At 48.3% G+C, this 12602-nt stretch overlaps 1 long non-coding RNA gene across 4 annotated transcripts in view; it reads left to right on the forward strand.

Annotated features, from left to right (window-relative positions):
• Nucleotides 1–12602, forward strand: part of LOC113914188 — a 171048-nt gene that overhangs the window by 16980 nt on the left and 141466 nt on the right. The gene's annotated exons all lie outside the window — the stretch shown is intronic.

Here is a 12602-nt window from a genome sequence, read left to right on the forward strand (position 1 = left end):
AGGAGGGGTTGGGGAGGAGCCTCAGAATTTGAGCCCTAGGGTATATATATCAATTTCCAGGTTTGAGGGAAGGCTAAATGGTCCGGCTCCTTCCCACGGGTCTGGGAGGGGGCCTGTTCTTCTGCCTCTCCTTTTCTCTGGTCTTAAACACACCCTCTGCTCATTTTGCTAACACGAAACCAGTGGTTGTGGTGATGATTGGTGATGGCGCCCTGAGTGGGTGAACAGAGGCACTCAGGTAGTGGAGGGGAGTCTTTTTACTTTTTCAAGAAAAAGCCGAGAGACGACTTTGACGCTCCCATTCGTTGTATATCCCATGGTGTTGAAGAAAATCGCACAGCCTGGTAGATTGGTGCCAAGGCAAACCCAGGTTTTCAATTTCACCTGGATTGTCGGTCCTTCGAAGTGTCCTCAGCTCCTTCTCCCGTTCTCCATGGCTGCCAAAGCTGTCCATCTCCACTCTCCTCAAGTCCTTCCTTGTCTTCTATGTCCCAGAGAAACTGTGGCCAACCAGGAGGGAAATACTTAAAGTTCTGCCTTCGAACCTATCTGAGTCCGTTCTTACCTCCGCTCCGGGGCAGTGAAAGAGGAGGCTTCCCTCTTCTTGTCCAAAGTGAATCCCTTCTGATCTCAACTCTTCATACTCCCTTGGGGCCCTCATTCCATCACATTTTATGGATAGCTGTTGCATGTACTTGGTACCCTTCTAGGCACAGAGGAAACAGCAGTGAACAAAACAGGCAAAACTTTTGCCTTCAAGGAGTGTGCATTCTAGGAGAAGCAGAGGACAATAACAAAATAAGTGAAATCTCTAGTATGTTAGATGGCAGTAGGAGCTATGGAAGCAGATAAAACGGGGGGGGGATACAGAGTGTATAAGGTGTCATCAGAGATGGTCTCAACGAGATGACATTTGAGTGAACTGAAGGAGGTGAAGGAGTGAATCATCTGGCTAGCTAGGAAGAATGTTCTAGGCAGAAGGGGACTGTAAATGCAAAGGTTGTGGTAAGGTGGAAACACGCTTGCCATTTTTTTTTTAAACATTTTATTTATTTAACTGAGAGAGAGAGAGAGAGAGAGACAGCATGAGAGGGAACACAAGCAGGGGGAGTGGGAGAGGGAGAAGCAGGCTTCCCGCGGAGCAGGGAGCCCGATGCGGGGCTCCATCCCAGGACCCCGGGATCATGACCTGAGCTGAAGGCAGTCGCTTAACCAACTGAGCCACCCAGGCGCCCCGTCACACTTGCCATTTTTGAGGAAGAGCAAAAGAGTCGGTGTGGCTGGAGTGAAGAGAGGGAGCGTGAGAGATGAGGTCGATGAGAGCAGGCAGGGATTGCGCCACGTAGGACCCTAAGGCGATTTTGATGACTTCCACTTTTACTCTGAGATGGGAGCCATTGGAACATTTTGAGCAGAGGATGGACATGGATCTGACTTTTGTTTTAACGGACTCCTTTCAGCTGATGTATGAGAACACATCTGAGCCAGAGCAGAAGCAAGAGCCCATTTAGGATGTCACTAAAATGATCTGGTGAGGGATGGTGGTGTCAGTGTGGTAGGTAGCAGGAGGGTGGTGAGGAGTGCTTGGGTTCTGGATGTATTTGGAACGTAGAGCCAATGTTTTCTGATGGGTGAGGTGGCGGGCATGAGAGAAAGGGAGGAATTTTTGGTTTGAACATTAACTGAGAAGGTGGGGTGGGGGGAGGGCAGGAGCTTGGTTTAATACATATTAAGTTTGAGGTATCTATTAGGCGTGTCAAGTTGTCAAGAAAGCGGTTGGATGTACAAGTTTTGCAGGGTCTGCGTTGCAGATAAAGAATTGAGAGTCATTGACACGTGGGTATTGTTTATAGCCACGAAAGTCACTAAGAGAGGAAAAATAGAGAGGTGCCAGGACTGAATCCTGAAGCTCTCTGACATTAAATGGCTTTAGAATTGAGTAGGAACCATCAAAGAGACTGAGAAATGGCTATGAGGTAGAGAAAAAAAAAATCTGAGGGATGGTGTTACACCGGAAGCCCAAAGAAGGAAAGTTACCGTGGAGGAGAGAAAGATCTGTTGTGTCAAATGCTGTATATGGATTAAGTAACACGAGTCTGGGAATTGATTTCCAAGGGCGTTGGTGACCTTGACAAGAAAGGTTTTGGTGGAGTGGTGGGGTGAAAGTCTGTGGATGGGCTCAAGGAAGAATGGGAGGAGAGGGATGGGGTACAGTGTGGGCAACTCTTTGGAGGAGTTTTGTGGTAAAGGAAGGAGAGAGGTTGGGTGGGAAGTAAAAGGAGAAGTGAGGTCAAGAAACTTTTATTATTTTTATTTATTTATTTATTTATTTTGAAGATGTTATTTGTTTGACAGAGAAGGACACAGCGAAAGAGGGAACACACGCAGGGGGAGTGGGAGAGGGAGAAGCAGGCTTCCCACGGAGCAGGGAGCCCGATGTGGGGCTCGATCCCAGGACCCTGGGACCACGACCTGAGCTGAAGGCAGACGCTTAACGACTGAGCCACCCAGGCGCCCCAAGAGACATTTTTAAATGGGAAAAATAACCGTATGTTTGTATGCTGATGAGGAAGAGCCAGTGCAGAGCAAGCACTGGTGATGTGGGGGAGAGAGAAGAGCCCGAGCAACGTCCTTGAGGTGGTGGGAGGGGAGAGAATCCAGTACAGAAGCCAGGGCACAAAGCTTCCATCCAAAGGTCAAAGACAGAAGGCACTATGCAGGGCCGATGGATGTGGTGGAAGTGAGAGGGCACCTTTCCTGACGGTCTCTTTCTCTCAGTGAAATAGGAGGCAAGGTCAGCTGAGAGTGAGGATGAAGCGGGAGGGTGTGGACATTTAAAGAGAGAGGAGGAGTTATAAACGAGTTGTCGAGGGCACTGGTTCTCACGTGAGTGTGTAACAGAATCATCTAGAGAGTCTGTTAAAGCCCCGCCCAGACTTTCTGATCCCGGAGGTCTGGGGTGGGCAGGAGAACTTGCATCTCTGACAAGTTTCTGGGTGCTGCAGAAGCTGCGGGCAGACAGCCCTCAGAACCACGGTGCCAGAGAGCGGGACAACGGCCCGACTGTGGAAGTACAGTGTGGTTGTCAGCATCCAGGGCCCGTGTGAGGTTAAAGTCAGGGATTGAAGGTGTCTCCAGTGTTCTTTCTCTTCACACTCACAGTCACTGTCACAGCTTCCGAGGCCTGTATCTTTAAAACTTTCATCTTCTACTGACTTCCCCTTTGCCGTGGAATAGTCTCTTAAATTGTTCTCCTTTTAGAAATGACCGTGTTCGACGCAGATTCTAGCCCTCTCCTCTTCACAGCTCTCTTGGAAGAGTCGTGCTCCCCGTATTTCCCCACCTCCCGGCCCATGCAGTGCCCACGAGTCTTCTCCCTCCCAGATGTCAGGACACCTCCCTCCCCCGGGCATTACGAGCTCACGAGCTCCCATGTGCAATCCTAGTGGGCCTGTTTAATTATAATCAGTTACTGGATCTCTTGGAAATTTGGTGCCTCCCACCATTTGCTCCTTGAAGTCCTCTCTTCGTTTGGGTTTTGTGATATAAGGCTTTTCTGGTTTTCCTCCTGACAGCTCCTTTCTCCTCTTTGCTTCTAGTCTAGCTTATAGCATGTGGTTGTCCCATGTGCAGATTGTAGATTTCCTGAGGTGACCTCTGATTCCTCTGGTTACTCGCTCCGAGGCCTGAAACATTGATTATCTGTTTCGTCACATGTCAAAAAATGAGGTTAGTAGGAAGACCTGCCCCGTGGGGTTGCCTTGAGGATTAAATGAGTTAATATGCGCGAAAAAACTCAGCAGTAGTGAGCACATGAGATCACTGTGATCCGCTACTCACCCATCAGCTGCTGCATGTGTGGACCCCATGACGCCACAACCCATAGTTTCAGGTAGACCTCATTCCTGAGCACCAGTCCTCATTACCTGGCTGCCTCCCGGCATACCTGTGGATACCCCATCAACATCTCACCCTCGACACATCCAAACCTTCAACTCATCATTCTCCACTCAGTTTGCTCCCATTCCTTCATTCCCTACATCTGTGGAGGGTGTCCTCTATCCAATTTCCTAGCCGGACATTTGCTGGTTTCCAACTATTCCCCCCCCAGAATTCTTACAGAGGGATTATCTTAGTCTACCAGCTCAGAGGTGCAGGAAACATAACGTTGTTTTTCTGTAATATGCCTACATTTCTACTGGGAGTGGTGGACACTTAGTTTCAAACGGTTGAAGGAGTAGCCCCTCCTTTCTCCAAAGGATTGCCTGAATCTTGGGAGAGTGTCCTATATGTATTTGCCAGAGCACTAGAGGAAGTGGTCCTTGTTCTTAAATGGACAGCCAGGTATCCACTGAGATGTCTACTGCCTGGTTCCTGCTTGCATGGCTTCTTTGGGTCTGGTGTCTCTGCTACTCCCAGGTTAGTCTTGCACGCATAGGAATCATTCTGGGGTAGCGAGAGAGCGTGTGACGCTGTCAGGGTTCCAACTGCCTCCAAAAGAGGTTACCCTCAGCAGTCATTTCCTCTCTCTGGGCCCGGGTCTCCTTTCTGAGGCTCTACCCGGGATGTTGGGGTGGGGCCCTATTGCTATCAGATCTCAGAAACCGCTTGAGGTCCCTGAGGACAGAACCCACCGACTTCTGTGCTCTTATTTCTTCCCCTCTGGCTCTAGTCTGCTGGGGGTAATGCCAGTGGGAGGCCCGGCTTTACCCAAGGTGTTGTCCCTGCATCTCTTGTATAGGTTTCGAGTCCTTTCTGTTTTATTAAGGGCCTAGGCAATTAAAATCCAAAAGCCAGAAGGGGCTTCCCATTTTTTCCCCCTGGTTTTTGCTGTCTCATCCCTTTACTGAGGCATAAGCACAAAGGCTTGGCTGCTTAAAGTGAGACTATGTGGAAAAAAACCCACATCCTATTTAGAAATATTATCTCACCACACTCCCTACATCTGCTGGGGACCACATCTTCTTTTTTTTTTTTTTTTTAAAGATTTTTTAAATTTATTTATTCATGAGAGACAGAGAGAGAGAGAGAGAGAGAGAGAGAGGCAGAGGGAGAAGCAGGCTCCCAAGGAGCAGGGAGCCCGATGCGGGACTCGATCCTAGGACCCTGGGATCATGACCTGAGCCGAAGGCAGACGCTTAACCATCTGAGCCACCCAGGCGCCCGGGACCACATCTTCTTGATTCTGTTTCTTTTGTTCCCCTCTCCATCCCTAATGCTTTTCTCTTCTTTCCAAGTTTTTATTCTATTTCTCCTGGCTCAGGCAATATTCTTCTCCCCCCCAACCACTGATAGTCGAGGTGCTGAAACAGTCGGAGGTTTTGCATCTGAATACCCTTGATGAAAAATCAGATTAGAAGGACTGAGTGATCCTATGAAATGCCTTATACATATTTTATGTTCACTAACATCAAACACTAAAAACGCAGCACGCTAAATAAAGGCGGTATCAGTAACATTTTACAGATCTTAAATTAGCAGTAATGTCTATATGATCGTCCCTGAGTGATTGCACCTTTTTAGGATTGCCCCCACGGTTTCAACAAGTGTGGTAAATCTAGTTTGTTTTGATGCACGTGCTATATAGTTGGGGTTCTCCTCATGCCAAGTTTCTTCTCCAAACATCCAGTGCCTTCCTGGCTTCCAACTGGTATGGCCCCAACCAACTGGTCCCAACTGGTCCCTTCATGTCTTTAAGCCAGCTTTGGGGAGACTTCTACATGGGGAACCTGCCCGAGACTGGGCTCTATGATTTTTGGCACCTTGGTAAGGAGATACAGGAAAAGCCAGCATTTAAAAGTTGTAAGCAGTTTTCAGTTTCTAGAGAGAAAGGGCCTTCAATTCACCTTAGGGCTGACCAAGTCTTTGCTTTGGGAAAATCACTACAAAGTGCTTTTAGTTTTCTCAGTGTAAAGCAAGTATCTACCACTGGGCTGAGAGGAATGTTAAATCTGGTGGAATGGGAATTGTGTTCTCACCTTTTGCTTTTTAGAAGGCAGTGGGGAGAGAGGCATTTCTTTGCCCTCAGTTTATCTCTTTATTTTTAAAGATTTATTTATTTGAGAGAGAGAGATTGCAAACACGAGCAGGGGGAGGGGCAGAGGAGAGGGAGACAAGCAAACTCCTCACTGAGCGGCCCCTCCCCAACCAATGTGGGGCTTGATCCCAGGACCCTGAGATCATGACCTGAGCCGAAACCAAGAGTCGGACCCTTAACTGGCTGAGCCACGCAGGCGCCCCTCTTTGCCCTGAGTTTTGAGTGTTCTGTGCAGAACACTGTTGGCTGGGTTGTGGCCCAGCAGGTGTTTACAGGAACCAAGGAGCAAGACAAAGGGCACTGGGGAGGACAGGAGGTGATAGACGTGAGAAGGAACCGGGTGGACTGTGAGCATCCTACAGACCTATTGATGTCCCACACAGCAGGCAAATATGGACGTTTCTGAATGTACTGAGTTGGCATGTGCTACGACTATATGAGTAGCTGGTTAGGGTTAGAAGCGTACCACGCCTTTGCGGGTGAGGGTGTGTTTGTGTTCCTCTGAGGGACGTGGAGTTCCATGGTCGGTTGTGCTGCGGCAGGAGGTAAAAGAATATGTGCGGGGGTGCCTTAGACTAGCGGTAAGAAGAAACTTTCCCCTCCGTGGGCCTCACGACCCTGTGTTCTGGGCTCAGAGGTGTTGGTGTACTCGGAGCATTCCTGGGGCTGGAGGTGAGTGGGGCTGAGAGGTTTCCCCTAAGGGCCCTTTAGTTCTGCCTCCTTTTCATGAGTTCAGCCCACTGCTGAAGGGCAGTGGTTCAGGCAGCCGTGGTTCCCATCTATTGTCCAGCCCAGCTCTGTCCAACAGAACTTTCTGTGAGGATGGAGATGATTTCTGCTCTGCCTGGTGTGTCAGCCAGTAGTCACATATGCTTTCAGGCGCTTGAAATGTGACTGGTCTGACTGAAGAGCTGAACATTTAATTTACGTAAATATAATTCCTTTAAGTTTACATCTAAGTAGCCACCTGAAGCTAGTGGCTACCGTGTTGGACAGCTCAGGGCTAGATGACGGGAAACTATGAAGACGTTAAGCCCCAAAACCTGAGCCCAGAGCTGTGATGACGGCTGTTGTCATCTCAGGACACGAAGGTTCCGAGAGGCTGAGTCACCCCCACATGAGGGGTGGAGCTGCCCCAGAAGGCCCTACAGCAAGAGGGGGAGTGTCCTGACTGTCAGGGCTCATGCCCAGAAATTTAGTGGCTCAAAACAACACAGTCTATAGGTCAGAAGTCCTGGTGGGATCAGCTGGTTCTCTGGCCAGAGTCTCACGAGGCCAAAGTTAAGGTGGTGTTGGGGCTGGCTCTTATCTGGAGGCTCAGGGCAAAAATCCACGTCCAAACTCATTTAGGCTGTTGGCAGAATCCAAATCCTTATGGCTGTAGGTATGAAGTCCCAGTTTCCTTGCTGGCTGCTAGTTGGGATCTCTCCTGTCTGCTCCCAGAGGCTGCCCACATTCCTTCTCAAGTGGCCCCCAGTGGAATGTTGAATCTCTCTTGTGCTTCAAATCTCTCTGGATGCTTCTCTTTCTCTTCTGCCACTAGCCAGAGACTATTCTCTGCTTTTGAAGGGATCGTGTGATTATGTTAGGCTCGCTCTCTTTCTCTCTCTCTCTCTCTTTTTGTGGGGGGCAGAGGGAAAGGGAGAGAGAGAATCTTAAGGGAGGGGTTAATCATTTTTAAAAATTGTTTTTAAAGATTTTCTTTTTTTTATTTATTCATCTGAGACAGAGAGATAGAGAGCATGAGCAGGGGGAGGGGCAGAAGGAAAGGGAGAAGCAGGCTCACCGTTGAGCAGGGAGCCCGATGTGGGACTCGATCCCAGGACCCTGGGATCCTGACCTGAGCTGAAGGCAGAGGCTTAACCATCTGAGCCACCCAGGTGCCCCTGGGTGGGGGGCTTAATCTTAATCGATGTGGGGCTCGATCTCACAACTCTGAGATCGTGACCTGAGCCGAAATCAAGAGTCGGATGCTTAACGGACTGAGCCACCCAGGCGCCCCAATAATATCCCTCTTTTAAGATCAACTGTGCCATATAACATAACACAGTCATGGGGATGACATCTCATCTCATTTATGGACTCCAGGGATTAGGAGGTAGGGAATCTTGGGAGGGTATTTTTAGAATTCTACCACGCCCACTTTTTGATAGGACTTTTTTATTTTTTATTTTTATTTTTTAAAGATTTATTTATTTATTTATTTGACAGAGAGAGACACAGAGAGAGAGGGAACACAAGCAGTGGGAGTGGGAAAGGGAGAAGCAGGCTTCCTGCTGAGCAGGGAGCCCGATGCCGGGCTCGATCCCAGGACCTGGGATCATGACCTGAGCCGAAGGCGGACACTTAACAACTGAGCCACCCAGGCGCCCCTGGACTTTTTTATATTATCTACTTTTCTCCAACCTGTCTCATCTTCCCTCCGTCTTCTCAATCAGCCGATGACCTTGCTGCTTGTGTGAAAACCCCTGACCTTCCCACCTCCAGGTTCACAAACCTCCCCACCTCCCCACGTGCCTCTTTGCCTCTCCTCCTCCTTCTAGATCCCTTCCTCTGGGCTTCCTAAGGACCCAGTTTTGTTGTTTTCTTCTTCTTCTCTTTTGTCAATCTTTCTCTGCTCCAGGAATAATCACCATCAACATACAGCCATGCTGTAGTATCTCCTATCTTAAAAACAAACCAAGCTCTCCTGGACTCCACCTGCAACACCAGTCACAGTCAGACTTCCTGGAAAAGCAGCCCACACTCTCCCACTTACCCTCACTCATCACTGCAGTCTGGCTTCTGTTACCAGAACCCCATTGAACTGCTCTTGTTAAAGTTACTGTCTGGTTATCTGTTGCTATATCACAAACCACTTCAAAATTTAGTGGGTTTCAACAATTTATTAATGTATGTCATGCTGCTGTGGTTGATGGAAATTCTCACTTGAGGTTTCTTTCTCACGGGTTGCGGTCCATAGGAGCTGGGCCTGGAGTCATCCAAAGGCTCAGCTGAGCTGGACTTCCCAAGACAGTGCACTGACATGACTGGCAGTTGATGGTGGCTATTGGCTGGGAGCTTAGCTGGGTCTGGTGACTGGAGTGCCTACGCATGGCCACCATGTGACTTAAACTCCCAGAATGGCAGCCGGGTTCTAAGAGGGAGCGTCCCAGGAGTGAGCATTCCTGGAGAACCAGGTGGAAGTTGCAAGGCTTCTTATGCCTAGCCTTGGAGGTCATGCAGCATGACTTCTCCCGTATGCTGTTGGTCATAAGCAAAACACAGGGCCATGCCAGGTTCAAGGGGAAGGGCTTACAACAGGGGCATGGTTTATTGAGGGGGCCATCTTTGGAGACTAGCTACCATGGTCACCAACAGCTTGGTCCTCTTCATCTTCTTGACTTTTTTTTTTTTTTAGTTTTATTTAATCATCTTACTTGACTTCTTAACAGCAGTTGACCTAGTTGATTGCTCTTTTTCAAAACTTTCCCTTCTCTGGCTCCACAGACCCCTGGCTTTCCTCTTCCCTCTCTGGCTCCTCTTTAATCTCCTTTGCTTCCCCCAGAACTTGAAATATGGGACCACCTCAGATTCTAGGCCTAGGCTTGATTATTTCTCTATAATGTCTCCCTGCATAATGTTACTTGTCCCATGGTCAGTGCCTACCACCCAAATGCTGATGTCTCCCAAGTTTTACCTCTAACGCTACCTTTTCTCCTCTGCTCAGAACTGGGATATCCAGCTGTCTTCTTTTTACTTCTCTTTGGATGTCTGATGGGTATTGCTGATTTAATACATCCATTTCTCCACCCCCGTACTCCCCCAGCCTTTTCTATCTCAACAGATGGCATCATTATCCATTCACTGCCCAAGCAAAAACCTAGGGGTCATCTGGGATTCTTTCTCCCCTCCTTCCAAGACTTCCACTTCCATCCAAACCACTAGTAAGTAAGTCCTCTCTGTTCTTTGGGGCAGGCATCAACATATTTCTTTAAATATATTTTTTATTGCCTAGCACTGATATATTTATAGAGAAAAAAGAGTATTATATTACTAGGTTTATCACATAAAAGCAGTCTGTTTCCCCATTCTGAATTCTCGTTTCCCAAAGCAACCACTCTCAACTATTTTGGTTAGTTTTTCTGCCATTTACGTCTGTACTTTAGAATTTCTCATATAGATAACTCTTTCCTGCGTTTTCAGTTTTCAGTATTATCTGTTTACTTTCACCCGTGGGAATGAGGTTTAGCTTTCTTATATGCCTGTTTTGTGCCCCCCCCCAAACACACTTACCCTTCTTGCATCTCCAGGACTGTGTTATCACAACTTTTGGTTAAAGTTTCGTGCTCATGACAGTTCAGTGTTTATACATGAGAATGACTACGTGAGTGTTGTTTACAGCCAAGCTGAGTAATGTGCTCTGATAAGAATTCCTTTATTCCTCCCTCCGGAGTTAGTACTTGCCATCTCTTTTTGGGTGTGTGCTTGCTGTTGAGAATTAAAAAAAAAAAATATTTACAAATAATTATACATTTATGGGATGTTGCAAAAATAGCATAAAGAGGTCCTGTGGACCCTCCACCCGGTTTTCCCAATGGTAACATCTTACATAGCTGTCATACGTTAGAATGGGGAAACATGTTGTAAAATCCACGGACCTTATGCAGATTTCACCAGGCCTCTCAGTTTTAACTGCGTGTACCTGAAAGTCACCACTTCCCTCCACTTTGGCCGCTACAATTCTTGTCCAAGCTGCCGTAGCGTCTCCTAGGATTGCCATAACAATCCTTCTACTGTTCTCCTTCTCCAATCCATTTCCCACTGAGCAGCAAGAGGGATCGTCTAAAAACATTATTAGGTAGGTCAAATCCTTTATCACCTCCCTGTCGCCCTTAGAATAAAATGCAGACTTTTCACTGTGACCTGCAGTGCCCCAAGGGACCTGGCTCACGCCTGCCTCTTCAGGGACATCGGGGTGTACCATCTCTTGCCTGGACACCTTGAGCACGCCCTTACTGTTCCTCTCAGCCTGCACGCACTTCCTACTGTTCTTGGAAAGGCAGGCTTCTCTTCCAGGTCTCTGCCCCACAGCCCCCTCCTCAGGTTCTCCCGGGTTGTCTTAACTAAAGTGTCCCTTTATCACCTCCTACATGGAGATGATCTCAGTCTATACTCATCAGACTTACTCATTGGTTTACTTAATGTCCATCCTCTGTAGACAGTGTTGGTTTTGTGGGTAAGGAACTTGTCTGTCTCGTTCACTGTTCTGTTCCCATCATCCCGCCCAGGGAATTATACTTTCTGGCGTGGAGTGTGCACTTAGTGAATGTGTGAATGAATACTGATTGGGTCGGGGCTCCTGATGATGAGCCCATGTGCTCAGGGAGCTGTTATAACAACCAGCCATGGTGAGTTGCCCTAGAAGAGAGGCAAAGGCCTGTCCTCAGACTGAACCCACAATAGCTTCCCCTCTCTCTTCCCATGTTTTTCAGGATATAGAAGAAATAAAATAACGTTTCTTTCTTTGTAATCAGCTTATAAAATCGTAGAGCCTGCTTTTTGTGCTAACTCCTACTCATGACTCCTCTGGGAAGCCCTTTAGCCTGGCTACTTACGTATTCCCATGGTACCTTCGAGAGGTCTCATTGACATTTAATGAAATTCACCCATTTTCAATATGTAGTTTGATGAGTTTTGACCCAGCAAACATGCATTCATGTAGGCATTCCAGAAAGTTCCCTTGTGCCTAGGCTGCTGCTGCTGCTTTTTATTTATTTATTTATTTATTTAAAAGATTTTATTACTTATTTGACAGAGAGAGACACAGTGAGAGAGGGAACACAAGCAGGGGCAGTGGGAGAGGGAGAAGCAGGCTTCCCACTGAGCAGGGAGCCCGATGCGGGGCTCGATCCCAGGACCCCAGGATCATGACCTGAGCCGAAGGCAGACGCTTAACAACTGAGCCACCCAGGCGCCCCTAGTTCTTTGCTTCTTACTGGACTGTAGATTTCCTCAGCCAGAGGCTGTGTCTTACCTCTTGGCCCAGAGCCAGGTCTTTAATGTTTTTATACAAATAAATGAGTCCAGCCCAACCATGTGATTTGGAACAGTAGAGAAGTGAGGCATTGAAGAGTGAAGTGACCAGGGTCATCCGGTCCTGGCTCCCATCGAATTCAGGAAACTGCTTTCCTGCAGACTGGGCAGGTGGCCTCCACTGACCATGCCCACTGCTGGGCGCTGCCCACCAGCCAGGGCCCCTTCCGGCTGTGGAGCCACACTCGGCCTCCATGGAACTCTTCCACTGGTCCCATGTTGCCCCCCTACACCGTGTGTCCACTTTCTACACCTTTCCTCCAGGCAATGATGTCTCCTGGGAGTCTTCATAGGACATGCTCCTCTCTGAGGGGTCGGGGGGAGTATTCGGAGCCTGAGTCTCCTGAAGCTGAGAGCCCTGGGCAGGAAGGCAATGCCACCTTTGTCCTGGGCTGCGTGGGAGAGAGCTGATGACCCCCACCCGTGCTTCGCCAGGACTCCGAAGGGATCCAGCTCCAACATTTCCTCTTCACCTGAGGTGGCTGCTTTC

Source organism: Zalophus californianus, chromosome 11 (genome assembly GCF_009762305.2).
Source record: "Zalophus californianus isolate mZalCal1 chromosome 11, mZalCal1.pri.v2, whole genome shotgun sequence".
NCBI classification, from domain to species: Eukaryota; Metazoa; Chordata; class Mammalia; order Carnivora; family Otariidae; genus Zalophus; species Zalophus californianus.